Source organism: Hordeum vulgare, chromosome 7H, assembly GCF_904849725.1.
Source record: "Hordeum vulgare subsp. vulgare chromosome 7H, MorexV3_pseudomolecules_assembly, whole genome shotgun sequence".
Classification (NCBI taxonomy): Eukaryota; Viridiplantae; Streptophyta; class Magnoliopsida; order Poales; family Poaceae; genus Hordeum; species Hordeum vulgare.
Genome location: NC_058524.1, coordinates 449284056 through 449304544, shown reverse-complemented (window position 1 = coordinate 449304544; position 20489 = coordinate 449284056).

Below are 20489 nucleotides of genomic sequence, written 5' to 3'. Positions count from 1 at the left end.
GCATGCTGGATAGCGGTCGATGTGTGGAGAAATAGTAGTAGATGCAGAAAGTATTGGTCTATTTGTCTCGAACGTGATGCCTATATGTATGATCATTGCCTTAGATATCGTCATGACCTTGCGCGATTCTATCTATTGCTCGACACTAATTCGTTCACCCACCATAATACTTGCTATCATGAGAGAAGCCTCTAGTGAACACTATGGCCCCCGGGTCTATTTTACACATTATATATTCATATCTACATACAAAATACCAAAAATACCTTGCTACACTTTTATTTATTTATTTATATTTACCTATTATTACTATCAAATCTCACCTTGCAAATAATCGTAAAGGGATTGACAACCCCTTTATCGCGTTGGGTGCAAGTTTGTTTGTTTTTGCGCAGGTGCCTTGGTGCCTCATCTTGATACTCCTACTAGATTGATACCTTGGTTCTCAAACTGAGGGAAATACTTATCTCTACTTTGCTGCATCATCCTTTCATCTTCAAGGGAAAACCAATGCAAGCTCAAGAAGTAGCAGGAAGAATTTCTAGCGCCGTTGCTGGGGACTATTCAAGTCAAGCATATCTACCAAGTACCTATCGCAAACTCATCTCTTGCATACATTATTTGCCATTTGCCTCTCGTTTTCCTCTCCCCCACTTATAAAAAAAAATTACAAAAATATTTGCCTTTCTTTATTTGCCTTTTCATTCGCCCTTTCTTTCGCTTGCTTTCTGTTTGCTTGTGTGCTTGTCTGCTTGCTAAGTCACCATGTCTGAAAACACTGAATTGTGTGACTTCTGTAATACTAATAACAATGATTTTATTAGTACTCCAATTGCTCCCGCCACTAGTGCAGATTCATATGAAATTAATGCTGCCTTGTTGAATCTTGTTATGAAAGAGCAATTTTCCGGCCTTCCTAGTGAAGATGCCACATCCCATCTTAATACCTTTATTGAGTTATGCGATATGCAAAAGAAGAAAGATGTGGATAATGATATGATTAAATTGAAGCTATTTCCATTCTTATTACGAGATCGAGAAAAACTTGGTTTTCACCTTTACCCAAAAATAGTATTGATTCATGGAACAAGTGTAAAGATGCCTTTATTTCCAAGTATTTTTCACCTGCTAAGATTATCTCTCTCCGTAATGATATCATGAATTTTAAGCAACTAGATCATGAACATGTTGCACAATCTTGGGAGAGAATGAAATTGATGATTAGAAATAGTCCCGCTCATGGCCTAAGTCTTTGGATGATTATACAAATTTTCTATGCTGGTTTGAATTTTGCTTCTAGAAATATCTTGGATTCCGCCTCTAGTGGAAATTTTATGGAAATCACACTAGGAGAAGCTACAAAACTCCTAGATAATATCATGACAAATTATTCTCAATGGCACACTGAAAGGTCACCTACTAGTAAAAAGGTGCATGCTATAGAAGAAATTAACTCTTTGAGTGCTAAGATGGATGAGTTAATGAAGTTGTTTGCTAGTAAAAGTGCTCCTCTAGATCCAAATGATATGCCTTTATCTTCCTTGATCAAGAATAGCAATGAAAATTTGGATGTTAATTTTGTTGGTAGGAATAATTTTGGTAACAACAGTGCTTATAGAGGTAACTTTAATCCTAGGCCTTTTCCTAGTAACCCCTCTAATAATTTTGGCAATTCCTACAACAATGCTCATGGAAATTATAATAAAATACCCTCTGATCTTGAGAGTAATATTAAAGAGTTTATTAATTCGCAAAATATTTTTAATGCTTCCATAGAAGAAAAACTACTTAAAATTGATGACTTGGCTAGGACTGTTGATAGAATGTCTCTTGATATTGATGCTTTGAAATTGAGATGTGTCCTTCCCAAGATTAATATGGATGAAACTTTGAAAGCTATGCATGTTTCTATGAATGAAAGTAAAGAAAGAACCGCCCAAATATGTGCTAGACATAAATGGCTTAAAAAAGCGTGTTCTCGTGATGAGAATCACAAAGATCTTAAAGTGCTTGGTGTGAATCCTATTGAATCCTTGTTTTCTAATGTCAATCTTAATGATGATGGGGCTGGATGTGAATCCACTTTGGTTGAGAAACACCCCAATGATTCGGAGTCTATTTATCTTGATGCTAAAAATCTAAAAGTGGAGTAGAGGATACCAAAACTTTGAATACGGATGAAATTACTACTTTGGATTTCAAGGAATTTAATTATGATAGTTGCTCTTTGATTTAATGTATTTCCTTGATGCAATCCATGCTAAACTCTCCACATGCTTATAGCCAAAATAAGGCTTTTACCAAACATATCGTTGATACTATGATGAAATCTCTTGAAGAGAAACTTGAGTTGGAAATATCTATTCCTAGAAAACTTCATGATGAGTGGGAACCTACTATAAAAATTAAGATTACAAATTATGAATGCCATGCTTTGTGTGATTTGGGTGCTAGTGTTTCCACAATTCCGAAATCTTTATGTGATGTTCTAGGTTTCAATGAGATTGATGAGTGCTCTCTTAATTTGCATCTTGCGGATTATACTATTAGGAAACCTATGGGAAGGATCAATGATGTTCTTATTATTGCAAATAGGAACTATGTGCCCGTAGATTTCATTGTGCTTGACATTGATTGCAATCCGACATGTCCCATTATTCTTGGTAGACCTTTCCTTAGGACTATTGGTGCTGTTATTGATATGAAGGAAGGGAATATTAAATTTCAATTTCCATTAAAGAAGGGCATGGAACACTTACCTAGAAATAAAGTAAAATTTCCTTATGAATCCATTATGAAAGCTACTTATGGTTTGAGCACTAAAGATGACAATACTTGATTCTATTGCCTTACGCCTAGCTAAGGGCGTTAAACGATAGCGCTTGTTGGGAGGCAACCCAATAAATAAATTTATTTTTTGTTTTTAATTTCTATTTTGTTGAGTCCACACCATCATGATTCTGTTATTATTGTGTTTTTATGTTTTAATTAGTGTTTGTGCCAAGTAGAACCTTTATGATTAGTTTTGGTGATAGTTGTTTAATCATGCTGAAAAAAGACAAAAACTTTGTGATCACGAAATTATTTTTTAATTTCTATCCAGAAAGAGATTTTGAGTTGATTATTTTTTCTGCTGATTGATATGAAAATTTCCCTAATTGTCATAATTTGTTCAGAATTTTTGGGATAGCAGAGTTATACGAAATATACAGATTGCTACAGACTGTTGTGTTTTTTGACAGATTCTGTTTTTGTTGTGTTGATTGCTTATTTTGATGAAACTATGGTTAGTATCGGGGGGTACGAGCCATGGAGAAGTGAAAATACAGTAATATAACATCAATCTAAATGGAAATTAAGTTTACTACAGTACCTAAAAAGTTGGTGGTTTGTTTTCTTATGCTAATGATATCACGAGTTTCTGTTTAAGTTTTGTGTTGTGAAGTTTTCAAGTTTTGGGTGATGTTCTTATGGACAATGGAATAAAGAGTGGAAAGAGCCTAAGCTTGGGGATGCCCAAGTCATACAAAGCCAAATTCAAGGACGCCAAAAAGCCTAAGCTTGGGGATGCCCCGGGAAGGCATCCCCTCTTTCGTCTTCAATCCATCGGTAACGTTACTTGGAGCTATATTTTTATTTACCACATGATACGTGTTTTGCTTGGAGCGTCGTGTATTATACGAGTTTTTTGCTTTTTGTTTTATCACAATCATCCTTGCTGCACACCTTTTGAGAGGGACATGCACTCATCGTGAATTTGTTAGAATACTCAATGAGCTTCACTTATATCTTTTGAGTTAGGAAATTTAGCTCCCATGTGCTTCACTTATATCTTTTGAGCTAGATAATTTTGCTCCCATGAGCTTCATTTATATCTTTTGAGCTAGATAATTTTTCTCTAGTGCTTCACTTAAATCTTTGTAGAGCACGACGGTGTCATATTTTGTAGAAATAAAAACTCTCGATCTTCACTTATATCATTTTGAGAGCGCTCTCTCTAAGTAACTTTGTAATTGGCGTGCGTTATGAAATTAGTCCTAGATATGATAGGCATCCGAAGAGGATATAATAAAAACTTTCATATTCAAGTGCATTGATTAGTAAGATAAATTTGATTCCTCACAATTAGTTTTGAGATATGGATATGGTAATACTAGGGTTATGATAGTAGGTGTTGTGAATCTAGAAATACTTGTGTTGAGGTTAGTGATTCCCGTAGCATGCACGTATGGTGAACCACTATGTTATGAAGTCGGAGCATAATTGATTTATTGATTGTCATCCTTTGTGTGGCGGTCGGGATCGCGCGATGGTTAACTCCTACCAAGCCTTCCCCTAGGAGTAAGCGTTTAGCACTTTGTTTCGATTACTAATAGAACTTTCGCAGTAAGTATATGAGTTCTTCATGACTAATGTGAGTCCATGTTATATATGCACTCTCACCCTTCCACCATTGCTAGCCTCTCTAGTGCCGCGCAACTTTCGCCGGTGCACAAAATCACCATATACCTTCCTCAAAATAGCCACCATACCTACCTATTATGACATTTTCATAGCCATTCCAAGATATATTGCCATGCAACTTCCACCGTTCCGTCTCATGACATCTGCCATCACTTTCATATTTCCATTACATGATCGTAAGATAGCTAGCGAGATGTTTCAATGTCATACGCTAAGCTAGATCGTTGCACATCCCGGTACACTGCCGGAGGCATTTCATATAGAGTCATTATTGTTCTAAGTATCGAGTTGTAAGTAAAAAAGAGGCCAAAGATGCCCACCAAAAAAAGAGGAAAAAATGAAATGAAAAAAAGAGAGGCCAAAGAGCCCATAAAAAATGAGAGAAAAAGAGAGAAGGGACAATGCTACTATCTTTTTCCACACTTGTGCTTCAAAATAGCACCATGTTCTTCATGATAGAGAGTCTCTTGTTTTGTCACTTTCATATACTAGTGGGAATTTTCATTATATAACTTGGCTTGTATATTCCAATGATGGGCTTCCTCAAAATTGCCCTAGGTCTTCGTGAGCAAGCAAGTTGGGTGCACACCCACTAGTTTTTATTTTTGAGCTTTCATACACTTATAACTCTAGTGCATCCATTGCATGGCAATCCCTACTCTCTCACACTGATATCTATTGATGGGCATCTCCATAACCCATTGATACGCCGAGTCGATGTGACCATCTCCTCCTTTTTGCCTCACAACCTCCACCACACTCTATTCCACCTATAGTGCTATATCCACCACACTCATGTATTGCGCGAGAGTTGAAAAAGATTGAGGAAGTAAGAGTCAGAAAACAATTACTTGGCCAATACCGGGGTTGTGCATGATTTAAATTCGTTGTGTGGGGATGATGGAGCATAGGCACACTATATGATTTTGTAGGGATAACTTTCTTTGGCCTTGTTATTTCAAAAGTTCATGATTACTTTGCTAGTATGCTTGAAGTACTATTGTTTTCATGTCAATATTAAACTATTGTTTTGAATCTTATGGATCTGAACATTCATGCCACAATAAAATAGTTACAAAGAACAAATATGTTAGGTAGCATTCCACATCAAAAATTCGGTCTTTATCACTTCCCTAGTCGAGGACGAGAAGGAGTTAAGCTTGGGGATGCTTGATACGTCTCCAACATATCTATAATTTTTGATTGTTCCATGCTATTATATTATCAACTTGGGATGTTTTATATGCATTTATATGCTATTTTATATCATTTTTGGGACTAACCTATTAACTCAGTGCCCAGTGCCAGTTTTTGTTTTTTCCGTGTTTTTGACCTTTTTCAGATAAGAATATTAAACAGAGTCCAAACGGAATAAAACCTTCGGGATGATTTTTTTCCATAACAGAAGGGATCCAGAAGACTTGAGAACCAAGGTAGAGGGCCACGGAGGAGGCCACGAGCCCCCTAGGCGCGCCCCAGGGGGGCGCGCCTAGCAGGCTCGTGGCCCCCCGTGCCTCCTTTGCCCTACCTCTTTCGCCTATAAATTCCCTAAAATCCCCAAACCAACAGAGAGAGCCACGAAAATACTTTGCCGCAGCCGCAAGCTTCTGTTTCCGCAAGATCCCATCTGGGGACCATTCTGGTGCCCTGCCGGAGGGGGATTCAGACACGGAGGGCTTCTTCATCAACACCATTGCCTCTCCGATGATGCGTGAGTAGTTCACCACAGACCTTCGGGTCCATAGCTAGTAGCCAGATGGCTTCTTCTCTCTCTTGGATCTTCAATACAAAGTTCTCCATGATCTTAATGGAGATCTATCCGATGTAACTTTCTTTTGCGGTGTGTTTGTCGAGATCTGATGAATTGTGGATTTATGATCAGATTATCTATGAATATTATTTGAGTCTCCTATGATTTCTTATATGCATGATTTCGTATCCTTGTAATTCTCTTCGAGTTATGGGTTTCGTTTGGCCAACTTGATCTATAATTCTTGCAATGGGAGAAGTGCTTGGTTTTGGGTTCATACCGTGAGGTGTCCTCACCTAGTGACAGAAGGGGTAGCGAGGCACGCATTGTGTTGTTGCAAACAAGGGTAAAAACATGGGGTTTATATCATATTGCATGAAGTTATCCCTCTACATCTTGTCATCTTGCTTAAGGCGTTACTCTGTTGTTATGAACTTAATACACTAGATGCATGCTGGATAGTGATCGATGTGTGGAGTAATAGTAGTAGATGCAGAAAGTATCGGTCTACTTGTCTCGGACGTGATGCCTATATGTATTATCATTGCCTTAGATATTGTCATGACCTTGCGCGATTCTACCAATTGCTCGACAGTAATTCGTTCACCCACCGTAATACTTGCTATCATGAGAGAAGCCTCTAGTGAACACTATGGCCCCCGGGTCTATTTTACACATTATATATTCAGATCTACATACAAAAATACCTTACTGTACTTCTATTTATTTATTTACATTTACCTATTATCACTATCAGATCTCACCTTGCAAGTAATCGTAAAGGGATTGACAACCCCTTTATAGCGTTGGGTGCAAGTTTGTTTGTTTTTGCGCAGGTGCCTTGGTGCCTCATCTTGATACTCCTACTGGATTGATACCTTGGTTATCAAACTGAGAGAAATACTTATCTCTACTTTGCTGCATCACCCTTTCCTCTTCAAGGGAAAAACCAACGCAAGCTCAAGAAGTAGCAAAACATCATTTGGATTCTCAGGTGTAACAGCAACAGGTTTACTAGCATGCAAGTTCCTATCATCTTTCTTTTTCTTCCTATTACGAGGATGACTAGGTGCATCAGTATTAACTCCTTGAGAATCTTGTTAAATTCTCTTAGGATGGCCCTCAGGATACAAAGGTTCCTGAGTCATTCTATCACCTCTAGTAACTACTCTAACAGAATTATCATTTAATTCATTAAGCAAGTCGTTTTGAGCCTTAAGTACTTGTTCTACTTGAGTAGTGACCATAGAAGCATGTTTACCAATAAGCTTAAGATCATTAACATTTCTATCCACAAGAGAACTTATATGATTAATCATACGAGCATTTTGTTTCAGTTGTCTGCTAACATAATCATTAAAACTTTGTTGTTTGGCAACAAAGTTATCAAATTCATCTAAGCATAAGCTAGCAGGTTTATCATAAGGAATATCACTCTCATTGAATCTACGAAGAGAATTTACCTCTACTACCTGTGTCGGGTTATCAAGACCATGTATTTCTTCAATAGGTGGTAGATTCTTAACATCTTCAGATTTAATACATTTCTCTTGCATAGATTTCTTGGCTTCTAGCATATCTTCTGGACTGAGGAATAGAATACCTCTTTTCTTCCAAGTTGGCTTCGGAGGTGGTTCGGGAATAGTCCAAGCATTATAATTGCTCAAGATATTATTCAATAGAATTTCAGCTTGTTCCACAGTTCGCTCCCTGAAAACACAACCAGCACAACTATCTAGGTGGTCCCTAGAAGCATCGGTTAGTTCATTATAAAAGGTATCAAGTATTTCATTTTTCTTAAGAGGGTGTGGTACGTCCATTTTGCATCATGCTTTCATTTTGATATTTACCGCTTTAGGGCTGTTATTACACTTCACGGTACAATACTTATGCCTTTTCTCTCTTATTTTGCAAGGTTTACATGAAGAGGGAGAATGTCGGCAGCTGGAATTCTGGCCTGAAAAAGGAGCAAGTTTGAGATACCGATTTTGCGCAACTCCAAAAGCCGTGAAAATAAACATGGATTTTTTTTGGGATTTATAAAAATACTGGGCCGAAGAAGTACCAGAGGGGCGCCAGCAGGAGGCCACAAGCCTGCTAGGCGCGGCCTCCCCCTGGCCGCGCCTAGGGGGCTTGTGGGCTCCCACTTGGCCCTCTGGCTCCCCCCTTTTGCTACAAGAAGGGTTTCGTTCCAGAAAAAAAATCAAGGGGAGGCTTTTCGGAGGATTCGCCGCCGCCACGAGGCGGAACTTGAGCAGAACCAGTCCAGAGCTCCGGCAGGACGATCCTGCCAGGGAAACTTCCCTCCCGGAGGGGGAAATCATCGCCATCGTCATCACCAACACTCCTCTCATTGGAGGGGACTCATCGCCATCAACATCTTCACTAGCACCATATCATCTCCAAACCCTAGTTCATCTCTTGTAACCAATCTCTGTCTTGCGACTACGATTGGTACTTGTAAGGTTGCTAGTAGTGTTAATTACTCTTTGTAGTTGATGCTAGTTGGATTACTTGGTATTCGTTCGATAATTTGATGTGTTGTATGTTGTTTTTCCTCTAGTGGTGTTATGTGAATGTCGACTACATAACACTTCACAATTATTTGGGCCTAGAGGAAGGCATTGGGAAGTAGTAAGTAGATGATGGGTTGCTACAGTGACAGAAGCTTAATCCCTAGTTTATGCGTTGCTTCGTAAGGGGCTGATTTGGATCCACTAGTTTAATGCTATGGTTAGACTTTGTCTTAATTCTTCTTTCATAGTTGCGGATGCTTGCGAGAGAGGTTAATCATAAGTGGGATGCTTGTCCAAGTAAGGGCAGTACCCAATCACCGGTCCACCGACATATCAAACTATCAAAGTAACGAACGCGAATCATATGAACATGATGAAAACTAGCTTGACAGAAATTCCCATGTGTCCTCGGGAGCGCTTTACCTCCTATAAGACTTTGTCCAGTCTTGTCCCTCGCTACAAAAGGGATTGGGCCACTTTGCTACACCGTTGTTACTTTTGTTACTTGTTACTTGCTACGAATCATCTTACCACACAACTACTTGTTACCGATAATTTAAGTGCTTGCAGAGATTACCTTGCTAAAAACCACTTGTCAGATCCTTCTGCTCCTCGTTGGGTTCGACACTCTTACTTATCGAAAGGACTATGATAGATCCCCTATACTTGTGGGTTATCAAGACTCTTTTCTGGTGCCGTTGCCGGGGAGTGAAGCACCTTTGGTAAGTGGAATTTGGTAAGGAAACATTTATATAGTGTGCTGAAATTTATTGTCACTTGTCACTATGGAAACTAATCCTTTGAGGGGCTTGTTCGGGGTATCTTCACCTCGAACGGAAGCACAAAGAGTTTCTCCTCAACCTGTTGCACCTACTGAAAATATCTTCTATGAATTTCCTTCGGGTATGCTTGAGAAACTGCTGGCTAATCCTTTTACAGGAGATGGAACATCACATCCCGACTTGCATCTAATTTATGTAGATGAACTTTGCGGTTTATTTAATCTTGCAGGTTTGCCCGAGGATGAGGTCAAGAAGAAGGTTTTCCCCTTATCTTTGAGGGATAAGGCGTTGACATGGTATAGGCTATGTCATGATACTGGATCATGGAACTACAATCGGTTGAAATTGGAATTTCATCAAAAGTTTTATCCTATGCATCTAGTACATTGTGATCAGAATTGTATATATAATTTTTGGCCTCGTGATAGAGAAATCATCGCTCAAGCTTGGGGGAGGCTTAAATCAATGTTATATTCATGGCCCAACCATGAGCTCTCGAGAGAAATTATCATTCAGAACTTCTATGCTCGGCTTTCTCATGATGATGGCACCATGCTTGACACTTCTTGTACCGATTCTTTTATGACGAGAGATATTGACTTCAAATAGAATTTATTGGAGAGAATTAAACGCAACTCTGAAGATTGGGAGCTTGATGAAGGTAAGGAGTAGGTATGAAATTCAAGTTTGATTGCGTTAAATCCTTTGTCGAAACAAATACTTTTTGTGATTTTAGCGCTAAGTATGGACTTGACTGTGAGATAGTAGCTTCATTGTGTGAATCTTTTGCTGCTCATATTGATCTCCCCAAAGAGAAGTGGTTAAATATCATCCTCCCTTAGAAGTCAATGTAGTTAAACCCAATCCAGTTGAAGAGAAAGTCATTGCCTATAATGATCCTATTGTTCCTAGTGCTTACATTGAGAAACCATCTTTCCCTGTTAGGATAAAGGGTCATTCTAAAGCTTCAACTGTGATACGTAGGGGCTACATTAGAACACCTACACCCCCTGAGCAAATTAGAGTTGAACCTAGCATTGCTATTATCAAAGATCTCCTGTCCAACAATGTTGATGGCCATGATATTCACTTCTGTGAAGATGCTGCTAGAATTGCTAAACCACAAGCTAGAGACAAACATGGGCCTGTTGTTGGCACGCCTATTGTTTCTGTTAAGATAGGAGATCATTGTTATCATGGTTTATGTGATGTGGGTGCTAGTGTTAGTGCAATACTTCAATCCTTATATGATGAAATTAAAGACGAGATTGCACCTGTCGAGATAGAACCCATTGATGTCACTATTCAGCTGGCCAATAGAGATACTATCTGCCCTGTGGGAATTGTTAGGGATGTTGAAGTCTTGTGTGGTAAAACGAAGTATCCTGCTGATTTCCTCGTTCTTGCTACCACACAAGATAGCTTTTGTCCCATCATATTTGGTAGACCTTTTCTCAATACTGTCAATGCTCATATTGACTAGGAGAAGCAAACTGTCACTGTTGGCTTTGAAGGTGTGTCACACGAGTTCAAATTCTCCAAGTTTGGTAGACAACCTCATGAAAAAGAGTTGCCTAGTAAGGATGAAACTATTGCCTTAGCTTCTATTGCCGTGCCTCCTACTGACCCCTTAGAGCAATACTTGCTTGAGCATGAAAATGATATGCATATGGATGAAAGGGATGAGATAGATAGAGTTGTCTTAGAACAATATCCTATCCTTAAGAATAATCTGCCTGTTGAACTGCTTGGGGATCCACCCCACCAAAGGGTGATCCTGTGTTCGAGCTTAAACAATTGCCTGATACTCTTAAGTATGCTTATCTTGATGAAAAAGAGATATATCCTGTTATTATTAGTGCTAGCCTCTCAGAGCATGAAGAAAAGAAGTTACTAAAAACTCCGAGGAAGCACCGTGCTGCTATTGGATATACTCTTGATGATCTTAAGGGCATTAGTTCCACTCTATGCGAGCACAAAATTAAAACTGATCCTGATTCCAAACCAGTTGCTGATCATCAATGGAGATTAAATCCTAAGATGAAAGAGGTAGTAAGAAAAGGAATACTAAAGCTCCTGGAAGCATGTATTATTTCTCATGTTGCTCATAGTGATTGGGTGAGTACCGTGCATTGCGTCCCTAAGAAGGGAGGTATTATCGTTGTCCCTAATGATAAGGATGAATTGATCACACAAAGGATTATTACTGGCTATAGGATGCTGATCGATTTTAGGAAATTGAATAAAGCTACTAGGAAAGATCATTACCCTTTGCCTTTTATCGACCAAATGCTAGAAAGACTGTCTAAACACACACACTTCTGCTTTCTAGATGGTTATTCTGGTTTCTCCCAAATACCTGTTGCACAATCTGATCAGGAGAAAACCACTTTCACCTGCCCTTTCGGTACCTTTGCTTACAGACGTATGCCTTTTGGCTTATGTAATGCACATGCCACCTTTCAAAGATGTATGATGGCTATATTCTCTGAATTTTGTGAAAAGATTGTTGAGGTTTTCATGGATGACTTCTCCGTTTACGGGTCTTCTTTTGATGATTGCCTCAGCAACCTTGATCGAGTTTTGTAGAGATGTAAAGATACCAATCTTGTCTTGAATTGGGAGAAGTGTCACTTTATGGTTAATGAAGGCATCGTCTTAGGACATAAAATTTCTGAAAGAGGTATTGAAGTCAATAAGGCTAAGGTTGATGCAATCGAGAAGATGCCATGCCCTACATATATCAAAGGTATAAGAAGTTTCCTTGGTCATGCTGGTTTCTATAGAAGGATCATTAAAGACTTCTCTAAGATTTCTAGGCCTCTTACCAATCTCTTGCAAAAGGATATTCCTTTCGTTTTTGACGACGATTGTGAGGAAGCCGTCGAAATACTTTTGAAGGCCTTGATAACTGCACGTATTGTTGAAGCACTTGATTGGAACTTACCTTTTGAAATCATGTGTGATGCTAGTGATTATGCTGTTGGTGCTGTCCTAGGGCAAAGAGTTGATAAGAAGTTGAATGTTATTCACTATGCTAGTAAAACTCAAGATAGTGCCCAAAGAAACTATGCTACTACGGAAAAGGAATTATTAGCAGTCGTGTTTGCATGTGAAAAGTTCAGGTCTTACATAGTTGATTCTAAAGTCACTATTCACACTCATCACCCTGCTATTAAGTACCTCATGGAGAAGAAAGACGCTAAACCTAGACTTATCAGATGGGTTCTCTTGCTACAAGAATTTGATTTGCGTGTTGTTGACAGGAAGGGTGCTGATAACCCAGTAGCAGATAACTTGTCTAGGTTGGAGAATGTTCTTGATGACCCACAACCTATTGATGATAGCTTTCCTGATGAGCAATTGAATGTCATCAATACTTCACGTAGTGCACCGTGGTATGCTGATTATGCAAACTATATCGTTGGCAAATATATACCACCTAGTTTCACATACCAGCAAAAGAAGAAATTCTTCTTTGATTTGAGACATTACTTTTGGGATGATCCTCACCTTTATAAGGAAGGAGTAGATGGTGTTATTAGACGTTGTGTACCTAAACATGAACAGGGACAGATCCTACAGAAGTGTCACTCCGAGGCCTACGGAGGACACCATGCGGGAGATAGAACTGCACACAAGGTATTGCAATCAGGTTTCTATTGGCCCACTCTCTTCAAGGATGCCCGTAAGTTTGTCTTGTCTTGTGACGAATGTCAAAGAATAGGCAATATCGGTAAACGTCAGGAAATGTCTATGAACTATTCACTTGTTATTGAACCATTTGATGTTTGGGTTTTGATTATATGGGAGCTTTTCCAAAATCCAACGGGTATACTCATATCCTAGTTGTTGTTGATTACGTCACTAAGTGGGTAGAAGTTATCCAACCAGTAGTGCTGATCGCAACACTTCTATCAGGATGCTTAAATAAGTTATTTTCCCTAGATTTGGAGTCCCTAGATATCTAATGACCGACAGTGGTTCACATTTCATTCATGGTGCTTTCCGTAAAACTCTTGCTAAGTACGATGTCAACCATAGAATTGCGTCCCCCTATCACCCTCAGTCCAGTGGTCAAGTAGAGCTATGCAATAGAGAGATTAAACTAATTCTGCAAAAGACTGTCAACAGGTCTGGAAAGAATTGGTCTAAGAAGCTCGATGATGCAGTGTGGGCTTATAGAACTGCTTATAAGAATCCCATGGTCATATCTCCGTACAAAATGGTGTACGGTAAAGCATGTCATTTACCTCCTGAGCTAGAGCATAAAGCTTATTGGGCAATCAAAGAGCTCAACTTTGATTTCAAACCTGCTGGCGAGGAGAAGTTATTTGATATTAGCCCGCTTGATGAATGGAGAACTCAGGCATATGAGAATGCCAAGTTGTTCAAAGTAAAGGTTAAGAGGTGGCATGATAAAAGGATACAAAAGCGTGAGTTCAATGTAGGTGATTATGTCGTGCTATATAATTCTCGTTTAATATTTTTTGCAGGCAAGCTTCTCTCTAAATGGGAAGGTCCTTACATTGTTGAGAAAGTATATCGTTCCGGTGCTATCAATATCAACAACACGGAAGGTAATTGTCCGAGAGTGGTAAATGGGCAGAGAATCAAGCATTATATCTCAGGTACTCCCATAAATGTTGAAAGCAATATTATCAATACCATAACTCCGGAGGAGTACCTAAGGGATATTTATCAGCCTGTCTTAGACTCCGAAAACGAAGAGGTATGTGATTCGGTATGTAAACAAACTCCAAAACTTTTCCACTAGGAATTTTTCTCTGTTTTGGAATTTTTGAAAAAATAGAAAAATTTAAAGTAGTTCGGAAACCGCACGAGGAGGCGACAAGCCTGCCACGCGCGGGCCACCCCTGGTTGCGCCTGGGGGCTTGTGGCCACCTCGTGTGCCTCCCGGACTCCAATTTCTTGTGGAGTACTCCTTCTGGTGTGGAAAAAATCATTATATATTCTCCCATAAGGTCTGACCCTCGTATCACACGAATTTCCTCTGTTTTCGTTTCGAGCCTGTTTCTGCTGCAGATCTAGATCGCTATGGCGTCCCCAAAAGCTCCGAAGGACAAGATCTTTGACAAGGTCATCAATCCCTACCTCGCGGGAGTGCTACAACACCCTCAATCTATCGAGATGCGTGAGGGGATGTTGCACATCCGTGATGTTGAGGGGCCCAAGAAGACCGGAAGCATGGAGGTGAGGCTCGAAGCAATGGAGCAACAAGTCTTCAAGTGCCAAGGGATGGTGGAGCATGGACTCAACGCCAACCACATGATGATCACTGAGTTCACCAACAAGCACAAGATCGATGCCAATGACATCGGGAAGCACGTCTCGAGGCTCTATGACATGATTGATCACCTCCAAGCTCAGATCTATGACATGCGAACCAAAGCTGTGAGTATGAGTATAGATTTAAATCAATACGGTTGGCTGCAGATTTGAGGATTCGGGAGACTCGGTCATCTTTCCATGATGGAGCACCTATGCCTTGGAAGACGGAGGATCAAACCCATGTTTCAACAACACCACCACCATCACCTCCAAAGGAAGACAACTGAGCATGGTTATGGGAAATCCCCTTGGCTTGTGCCAAGCTTGGGGGAGTTGCCCCGGTATCGTATCACCATCACATCTTTTGCCTTTACCTTTTCTTAGTTCGTTCATTTTCGGTTTTATCTTTCTCTAGTAGAATAAAGGTCTTAGTGTTTTAGGCTTGAGTTTTTCTTTGTGTCACCCCCAATGTATTCGAGCTCGTGAGCCATATAATAAAGAGTGTCTTAGTTAAGGGCCTTGCCTCATTCCATGATCAAGAGAATGAGAAAAGAACAAAAGCATGAAAGATTATGCAATGATCTTATGGGAAGTGATGGCTTCACATATAAAAAGAATGATGATTGAAACTGGTTGAGGGTAGACAAACGTAGACCTTGGTCATTGTTGCAATTAATAGGAAGTGATAAAGAAGGAGATGTTCACATATAAATATATCATCTTTGACACCATCTATGATTGTGAACACTCACTACACTATTACATGCTTAGAACTAGATGTTGGACAAGGAAGACAACATAATGAATTATGTTTGCTTGGTTCCGAACAATGATTATATGATTAGAGATCCCTTTAGCATGTGATGATTGCTTCCACATCATATTAGCCAAAACTTCCGCACCAAGTAGAGATACTACTTGTGCATCCATAAACCTTCAACCTAGATTTGCCATGGGAGTCCACCATACCTACCTATTGATTGAATAAGATCCCTCAAGTAAGTTGTCATCGGTGCAAGCAATAAAAATTTCTCCCTAATATGTATGATCTATTAGTGCGTGGAAAATAAGCTTTGTACGAACCTGTGATGAGGAAGACATAAAAGCGACAGACTGCGTACTAAAGTTCTTTATCACAAGAGGCAATATAAAGTGACGTTCCTCCACACTAAGAGGACACACATCCAAACCTCAAAAGCACATGACAACCTCTACTTCCTTCTGCGAAGGGCCTATCTTGTACCTTTACTTTTTCCCCCTGAAAGAGTCATGGTGATCTTCACCAATTCCTTATTTCGCCTTTATCTTGGCTAACGTCATATGCTAGGGAAAGATCTATATTCATATGTCAACTTGGAAGTAAGTATTCATGCATTATTATTGTTGACATTACCCTTGAGGTAAATGGTTGGGAGGCGAAACTATAAGCCCGTATCTTTCTCTGTGTCCAACTGAAACTTTGATCTCATGAGTACCACATGAGTTGTAGCAACTGTAGAGAACGAAAAGATGATTGAGTATGTGGATTTGCTTTCCAAGCTCTTATTTGACTCTTTCCGATGTTGTGATAAATTGCAATTGCTTCAATGACTAAAGGCTATCAGTTGTTAATTTTCGGTAAGGTTCTTGATCCATGCTTTACTTTGTGAAGGAATTGTCACTTTAGCATAAGAGATGATATGATGGTATTGCTATTATGATCATGATCATGATGCCTGCATGTTCGTATCTTGTTTTGTCGACACCTCTCTCCCTAAACATGTGGGCATATTTATTGATCTCGGCTTTCGCTTGAGGACAAGCGAGGTCTAAGCTTGGGGGAGTTGATACGTCCATTTTGCATCATGCCTTCATGTTGATACTTACCGCTTTATGGGCTGTTATTACACTTCACGGTACAATACTTATGCCTTTTCTCTCTTATTTTGCAAGGTTTACATGAACAGGGAGAATGCCGGCAGCTAGAATTCTGGCCTGAAAAAGGAGCAAGTTTGAGATACCTATTCTGCGCAACTCCAAAAGCCATAAAAATAAACGTGGATTTTTTTGGGATTTATAAAAAATACTGGGCCGAAGAAGTACCAGAGGGGCGCCAGCAGGAGGCCACAAGCCTGCTAGGCGCGGCCTCCCCCCTGGCCGCGCCTAGGGGGCTTGTGGGCTCCCACTTGGCCCTCTGGCTCCCCCCTTTTGCTATAAAAAAAATCAAGGGGAGGCTTTTCGTAGGATTCGCCGCCGCCACGAGGCGGAACTTGAGAAGAACCAATTCAGAGCTCCGACAGTACGATCCTGCCAGGGAAACTTCCCTCCCGGAGGGGGAAATCGTCGCCATCGTCATCACCAACACTCCTCTCATCGGAGGGGACTCATCGCCATCAACATCTTCACCAGCACCATCTCATCTCCAAACCCTAGTTCATCTCTTGTAACCAATCTCCGTCTCGCGACTACGATTGGTACTTGTAAGGTTGCTAGTAGTGTTAATTACTCTTTGTAGTTGATGCTAGTTGGATTACTTGGTGGAAGATTATATATTCAGATCTTTGATGCTACTCATTACCTCTCTGGTCATGATTATGATTATGCTTTGTGAGTAGTTACTTTTGTTCCTGAGGACATGGGATAAGTCATGCTATAAGTAGTCTTGTGAATTTGGTATTCGTTCGATAATTTGTGAGTAGGTACTTTTGTTCCTGAGGACATGGGACAGGGAGTATGTTGTTTTTCCTCTAGCGGTGTTATGTAAACGTCGCCTACATAACACTTCACCATTATTTGGGCCTAGAGGAAGGCATTGGGAAGTAGTAAGTAGATGATGGGTTGCTAGAGTGACACAAGCTTAAACCCTAGTTTATGCGTTGCTTCGTAAGGGGCTGATTTGGATCCACTAGTTTAATGCTATGGTTAGACTTTGTCTTAATTCTTCTTTTATAGTTGCGGATGCTTGCGAGAGAGGTTAATCATAAGTGGGATGCTTGTCCATGTAAGGGCAGTACCGAAGCGCCGGTCCACCCGCATATCAAACTATCAAAGTAACGAACGCGAATCATATGAACATGATGAAAACTAGCTTGACAGAAATTCCCATGTGTCCTCGGGAGCGTTTTACCTCCTATAAGACTTTGTCCACGCTTGTCCCTTGCTACAAAAGGGATTGGGCCACTTTGCAGCATCGTTGTTACTTTTGTTACTTGCTACTTGCTAGGAATCATCTCACCACACAACTACTTGTTACCGATAATTTCAGTGCTGGCAGAGATTACCTTGCTGAAAACCACTTGTCAGATCCTTCTGCTCCTCGTTGGGTTCGATACTCTTACTTATCGAAAGGACTACGATATATCCCCTATACTTGTGGGTCATCAGGGTGATCAGGAAAAGCATTAAGTAACTGGACAAGCCTCCCCCAAGCCTGTGGGAGACTCTCTTCTTCAATTTGCACAAAGTTATTGGCAGGAAAATATTTCTCTGAGAAGTAGTATATCATATCCCGGGGACTATGCACACAACCAGGAGCTAGAGAAGTAAACCAAGTCCAAGTTTTAGCATCACCCTTTAGTGAGAAAGGAAACAACTTAAGGATATAGTAATAGCGAATTTTTTCCTCATTAGTAAATAGGGTGTCTATATCATTCAATTTAGTAAGATGTGCTACAACAGTTTCAGGTTCATAACCATGAAAAGGATCAGATTCAACCAAAGTGATTAACTCAGGATCGACAGAGAATTCATAATGCTTATCAGTAACAAAGATGGGTGAAGTAGCAAACTTAGGATCATATTTCATTCTAGCATTCAGAGATTTTTCTTTCCACTTGCGTAATAAATTCTCAAGTTCATAGCTATCCTTACAAGCAAGAAAGTATTCAGCTACCTCTCCCTCCATAACATAACCCTTAGGTATATTAGGCAATACATATCTAGGAGAGCTAGGTCTAACAGGTGTCACAACAGGTTCAACTTCAATAATTTCATCAGTTTCAGAAGTATCATCAGATTCAGAAGTAAGTCTAGCAATTTGTGCATCAAGAAATTCACCCAGTGGCATATCATTATCAAGCAAAGCATCACCATAAGCGTCATGGATAACATAAGTAGCATCATCAAGCATAGGCGACATATCAGAATTACTAGTAGGTGGTGGTGTCGCAAATTTACTCATAACAGAAGGTGAATCAAGTGCAGAGCTAGATGGCAGTTCCTTACCTGTCCTCGTAGGTTAGGGCAAGACTTTCGTTTTTGGATCTCTCGGATTCCTCATAGTGATCAACCAATGTAAATCCCAAGTGACTCAGAGAATAGAGCTATGCTCCCCGGCAACGGCGCCAGAAAAAGGTCTTGATAACCCACAAGTATAGGGGATCGCAACCGTTTTTGAGGGTAGAGTATTCAACCCAAATTTATTGATTCGACACAAGGGGATCCAAAGAATACTCTCGAGTATTAGCAGTTGAGTTGTCAATTCAACCACGCCTGAAAGACTTAGTATCTGCAGCAAAGTTTTAGTAGCAAAGTAGTATGATGGTAACGGTAGCAGTGGTAACAGTAGCAGTAGTAATTCGTATAGCAAGTGTGACAGCAGTAGCGGTCAAGTAACTTAGCAAGGACCAATATAGGAAAAGCTCGTAGGCAATGGATCGGTGATGGATAATTATGTCGGATGGCATTCATCATGTAACAGTTATAACATAGGGTGATATGTAACTAGCTCCAGTTCGTCAATGTAATGTAGGCATGTGTTCTGTATTTGGTCATACATGCTTATGGAAAAGAACTTGCATGACATCTTTTGTCCTACCCTCCCATGGCATGATGCTTGAGAGAGGTTAATCACGAGAGCACGCCTTTTTAAGGCATTCATGTATAGCACGAATTTGGGCGGTTCTTTCTTGGCTCTCAATCATGGAAACACACATAGCTTTCAAAGTTTCATCCATGTTGATTTTGGGAGGAGCACATCTATCTTTCAAAGCATCAACATCACAAGAAATCCTATCCACGCTCTTAGCCAAATCATCAATTTTGAGTAGTTTTTCCTCTATGAACGCATTGAAAATCTTTTGAGAGTTGATGAACTCTTTGATGATACTCTCTAGATCAGAGGGTAATCTATTGTAATTTCCATGAGTATTGTTGTAGGAGTTGCCAAAGTTATTAGAGGAGTTACTAGGAAAAGGCCTAGGAACATAGTTTCCTCTAAAATCGTTGTTGTTGCCAAAGTTGTTCCTACCAAAAAAATTAACGTCCAAGCTAGCATTGCTACTCTCAATCAAAGAAGACAAAGGCATATCATTAGGATCCAAAGGAACACTTCTACTAGCAACCAAATTCATTAACTCGTCCATCTTAGCACTTAACGAGTTAATTTCTTCTATAGCGTGTACCTTCTTACTAGTAGGTGACCTTTCAGTGTGCCACTGAGAGTAGTTCGTCATGATGTTGTCTAAGAGCTTTGTGGCTTCTCCTAACGTGATTTACATGAACGTTCCACCTGAGGCGGAGTCCAAGATATTTCTAGAAGCGAAATTGAAGCCAGCGTAAAAGATTTGAATAATCATCCAAAGACTCAAGCCATGAGCGGGACAATTTCTAATCATTAATTTCATTCTCTCCCAAGCTTGTGCAACATGCTCATCATCAAGTTGCTTGAAATTCATGATATCATTACGGAGAGAGATCATCTTAGCC